The 5,446-nt window shown below is 42.6% G+C and overlaps 1 long non-coding RNA gene across 1 annotated transcript; it reads left to right on the top strand.

The window, feature by feature from the left end:
• Positions 1–803: 803 nt before the first annotated feature.
• On the top strand, positions 804–4,359 carry LOC148654190 (uncharacterized). The gene is made up of 2 exons (XR_015941415.1): positions 804–1,121; positions 3,830–4,359. It is a non-coding gene; the product is annotated as an uncharacterized LOC148654190 (long non-coding RNA).
• Positions 4,360–5,446: the final 1,087 nt, after the last annotated feature.

A 5,446-nucleotide genomic window follows, 5' to 3' on the forward strand; every position in this document is an offset into this window, starting at 1 on the left:
CGATTAACCAGCGCTGCAGACACGTGAAATACAAGAAAACATACACACAAGGGAACACATAAGAGAGACAAAGAAATACAAGACACGATAAATACGCTGAAGTTGTATTAATATAATTCATTCTAATGTTCAATGAAATCAGCGAAACACATGGGCAGGGCAGCCCAGTGAACTACAGAGACTACATTACCCATAAGCCCTGTGGGACACCATTTTGACGTCATCGACTCATACTTTTGTATTTTTTATGAGACCAAAAACTACAAGAAAACGTAACGTAGCAGTCGTATTGTCAGGATACATGCAATAATACATGTACATTTTATGGAAAAAAAGATTCAACAAGGTAAATGCAGATAAGGCCCGTCCATGCTTCAACGTTCTTACAACACAGAAACAGACACATTTCAGAAAGACATTCTGAAATAAAATGTCTTTACATCCGTCTTAAACTGTTCAAACACGGTCTCCTCTCACACCATTCCCTTAATAATTATGTTGCGCAAGTATAATAATGTTTTAAAATACAAACGATATTTTCATCTTCCTTTTCAATGGGATTAAAATGTAACAAATGTATTTCTTTCCGATTTCAAGTCTTTCCGATAGCGCTTTGAGACTCAGCTCCCTGGACTCGTGTATCTCTGTCGCCACCCAGTGGACATTTCTCGGAAGTGTCACCGCCCGCCGGAATTCGGAAAAGTCCCGGGACTGAAGCTGTGTGACTGGACAAAAGGCCTGTCTCCCGCCTCCTGCTGAAATCTCAGCGCCGATTGGACAAAAGCTGCTCACAGTCCGGATCCAGTGGAAGGCTGATCCACTCCGGGTTTTCCGTAGCCGGCAGTCCGGATCCAGTGGAAGGCTGATCCACTCCGGGTTTTCCGTAGCCGGCAGTCCGGATCCAGTGGAAGGCTGATCCACTCCGGGTTTTCCGTAGCCGGAAGTCCGGGTCCGGTGGAAAGGCTGATCCACTCCGGGTTTTTCCTAGCCGGAAGTCCGGGTCCGGTGGAAAGGCTGATCCACTCAGGGTTTTCCGTAGCCGGAAGTCCGGATCCTTTACGATGCACGCAAGACTACGTTACAGATCACTGGAGTACATTATACAGGCAAATAAAGATAAGGTACGCACAGCTTTCATGTTGTGATACTTAGACATGGTTTGGAGACGTTCCCTCGTGTGTATTTTGAATTATTCAAATGCGTGTCGCTTTAATTTGGAAGCGCGTCATTTCAGTGCATGAGTTTACCTGTTATATTGGGCGAGATTTCACACGGATAATCAAACAAGAACGAGTTTGCCCTGGAATCCATTCCACTGCCCAACCTGAAAGTCAGAGCATGAGAACGGACGGATTGTATGGCGATTGTGGTGTTGCTCGACCACATCAGTTAGGCGAGAAGTACAATCTGCTACTACGACATACGGTCTAATTATTCAATTTTCGATTATTTCTCATCTTTAGGCTATTTATACATCTAATAACGAGCAAGTATAATGATTAAGCCAATGATACATTATATTTTAGATTCGGTTCAGCAGTATTGAGCAGTAAAATAACTCAATTTGTCTACAGGAAATGTCAGAATTAGAAGCCTTCTTTACACCATTTTGCCGATCTGTTCAGAGTGTTTTAACAACAGAACAAAACAAAAACAAACGTAAGGTTTCTGGGCTGCTTTGAGAAAGACAATTATCATCTATATTACTTTTAAATCTATGCACAATGTGTATCTTTACCGGGTCGATTCAATGTACAATTTTGTACTGACGCCTTAACCTTATTATTCATACAAAATCTGTTTGACAATAGTCATGTTTGATTCCACTCACTTTCCCCAAAGAAGTGCTCCAAAATAGTTTGACAAGATATTGTGAGATTGCGAGAGGGATCTGAAGTATTTATTAGTACAAGTATAACTAAATTGTTTTCCTTGTAGTCTAATAAAGGTTGTAAATTCTTCCATAGTTTCTGATGGTATACTGTTAAGTTTCTTAAAAGCATCAATACCTCTCTAGGAGTAGCTCTGGTTACGACGGATTGTTATCAGACTTATCACAAACATTATATCTATTCATAAAATCTGCTTGATTCTACATTTCATCATCCACACCAGTTAATTTGTTGACCCCGCTTATACTATTTTAAACCCAGTTTTCAAAGCACAGGTTTATTTTTTCTCTGTATTCTAGATGATGTATCTATGGGAGGTATGTTTATCTATAAGAGACCACGTGAGGAGAACTTCTTCATGGAAGCTGGCAAGTTTCAGGGGGGTTTCCAGCATCCAAATGACATTCAAGTAAAAAGTCTATACCCGCTAGTTCCTGAATGATTAAATTAGGGAAACATACACCACCTACTTTGCTTAATTTTGTAAATAATACTCTGTCGGTATCGGTATTAGATGCTCTAAACCCTGTAGCATTTAGGCCTCCTTCTGCCCGTGTTTGACAAATAACAACCATGAATAAAGTTTTTTTTTTATTTTACTAAGGTAGAGAACATCAAATCACAAAATCACCTTTTTGAAAATCTTAATACCAAGATATTTAATCACATCTTTTACATGTATATTACGTACGGAGCAGACACTTTCCAACAGCCACCAGTTCACTTTTCTGATATGTAAAGAAAGACCAGATACAGAGGAAATGACTTGTAAACGCATTTAATTGCTTTGTCCACCTCTGTGTGCTTTCTCAGAGAGAGAGTTGTATCCTCAGCCAATTGGGAACACCTGTAATCTCTTTATCCTGTACTTGAATACCCTGAAACTATTTGTTATAGGGGTGTAAGCAGTGGGAAGAGGAGTGGGCTCGTGTCGAATTGCCTTACCCGTTCCCAATCTGCAGGAGGTCCCACGACGGCAGGTAGCTGCTCCAGTCGCTGGAGCTCAGTTCGCTGTCGAGGGAGGACGAGGGCTCTGGCTCGGGGGAATCACGGCTCCACAGCTCCTACCTGTTGCAGAGTGTTTCTGCCCTCCCGATGGCCTCTGTGTTTTAGAAGGATCTGTCTCTTTTCGCTTGCTTACACCACAGGTTTCATCGACGATAGTGTGCATCCTGAAGCAGTGAGTTATCGGTCTTATTTCTACTGAGAAACAGTTCAAGCACTCACAAAACAATAACCAGGAGACGGTGTATGAAAAAGAATTGTAAGACTTGCAGAGAAGATTTGAATAGACAGTGGACGTCACACTGCGTGCTTGAATATCAGAGATTCAGTTCATTCTTTCCTGTAGGTTAACTTCCTGTTTGACATTGTTCCGCTGTCACTTCTTCACAAACTCATAACTCGCCGTGTTCAATTTTGTGTTGAGTTACAGGAACCTCAGCATCAGATGAAATCCTCTTCAGCGCCCCGGGGAGACTGGGGGACTTGCCAGATTTTCAGCTTTATCACTGGGTCCTTCGGCTCAGGGCTGTTGAGCAAAATGCTCCCCTCTGCTGGAGAGCCACAGGGGCACTACAGAGCGGCCTCGTGTTCCCTGCTCCTGCCCGTGCCTGTGGACGGCCAGTGTGACCGCGCGCGAGACAAAGTAGTGCATTCGTGGTGTAAATACAGAATGTTCACTAGCTGACTGAGGAACGTTACAGAGACGGGAGTATACGTTCTGAAATAATGTGAACCACTGTTACTACACACAGACAGACTACTTAAAAATCATGTGGCTTTTTAAGGTCGTTTTGTCTGCCTAAAGTACGTTAGATTTGTCACAGCAAAGAGTTTGAATACTTACAGAATGCAGCAGCTAGAATTGTTACTTGGAGCAGAAAGAATGACCACATAACCCCCATACTTCTCTCTCTTCATTGGCTTCCTCTCAGGTACAGGGCGGACTTCAAACTCCTTCTACTTACTTACAAGGCTCTCAGAGGTCAGGCACCTGTCCTGCCTCGCAGGGATGCTGCAGAGGAGAAATACTGTACACAGCATAGTTTCAGAGGCCTGTCTGTCCTGGGCTGGGCACCATGTGAGTTGAATGCTGCATCAGTGCCATGGATCCAAGAGGGGCATCATGGATACAGCTGTCGTTTAGGAGGATTCTGCTGGTCTGCAGAGACCTGCATGGGGTACTGACATACAGACGACGTGATGGATGGATGGATTAATACCCGCATTCATTTCTTTCTTTTTTTTTAATGATATAATGTTAGCATGCCCAAAGGGGTTGGGCAGCCAGTTGACCTTGGACCCCTAGAGGATTTTATTCTCCTTACTGAGGAGTCTTTGGTTCCTTTCCTCCATTGTCTTCAGTTCTGTATTCACAAAATGTATATTTACCTGCATTGTTAAGCGCCCTGGGGCAACCTTGTTGTGAAAGGCGCTATATGAAAATAAATTGAATTGAATTGAATGAGAGAGTCACAGCTTTTCCAGTTTCCTCTCCTATTATCTTCTTTATCTGCACTCTAAAACACAGTGAAACCTTGAACCTTTCAACTGGACCACTGCCGTTCTACATCACAATGACTTTAACTAGGACGGAGACTTGAATGGGATGAAAAAGGAAAAGGCATTATTTGCAGGAAGAAATTAAACTGTTCCACCTGATCACTTGCTAAACAAAGTGATTCATTGGAGTGGAGGCGGTGAAAGCTTTGTGAATCAACTTACAAAAGGAAACATGTAAGAAACGTAGCTCCCATATTTAACCCTTGAAAAATCTATGAGTGTCATGTGGAGGTGAAAGTATTGTTCAATTATTCTAATAAAGCTCACTCAACTAAGACCCAGAAAAGTACCAGAGTATTCTCACCTAAGAGGAAATACTAACAAGTAGGATGTTAAAATGAAAAGCATTAAAAACTGAATGATCTTCAGTAGCTGAAATGATTATTGAGCTCTGGGTCACAGTGCTCCTGAAAAAAAATCAAATTTCAGCAGACACCCAAGGTGAGCACCATGCTGAGCCAGTGTACAAGTGTATGAATCACAGTTTCAAGGAGCTTTTTTCAGTTTCGTTCCACTGATCGGCCAACACGGGGGGAACTTCAGTCTTACTCGCCCTATTGCATTAAGAAACTGTACAACATTCTCCAATAAGAACTTGCGACCTCACCTAACGAAAAGCAATTTGCGTAGCAGGGAAAGACTGGACTCCCACTGGGGATTTTTGTTTTTCATCCCGATGGTGATGTGCACTATATAGAACGTTGCTGGACCCATGTGCAATTGGTGTCATTTCTAATCTAGAGGTCAAAGCTGTGAAACTTTCAAAGAGATGGAAGATCTCTTGCGAGACACCAATTCACAGAAGGGGCTAATGAGATCTTTGCTTGAAGTCTCATTGTGCTGCACTATTTCATTTTTCAGTGGGCACGACTCACAGGCATCTAAAATCATCTCAGTGACGGACTAAACAGGCCTCTCGCAAAGACTCGGGAACGGACACAGACCTTATCGTCTCTGCTCCTCGGGAAGCGTGCAGAGATCACATTAGA

This window comes from Lepisosteus platostomus, chromosome 9 (genome assembly GCF_059453375.1).
Source record: "Lepisosteus platostomus isolate fLepPlt1 chromosome 9, fLepPlt1.hap1, whole genome shotgun sequence".
Classification (NCBI taxonomy): Eukaryota; Metazoa; Chordata; class Actinopteri; order Semionotiformes; family Lepisosteidae; genus Lepisosteus; species Lepisosteus platostomus.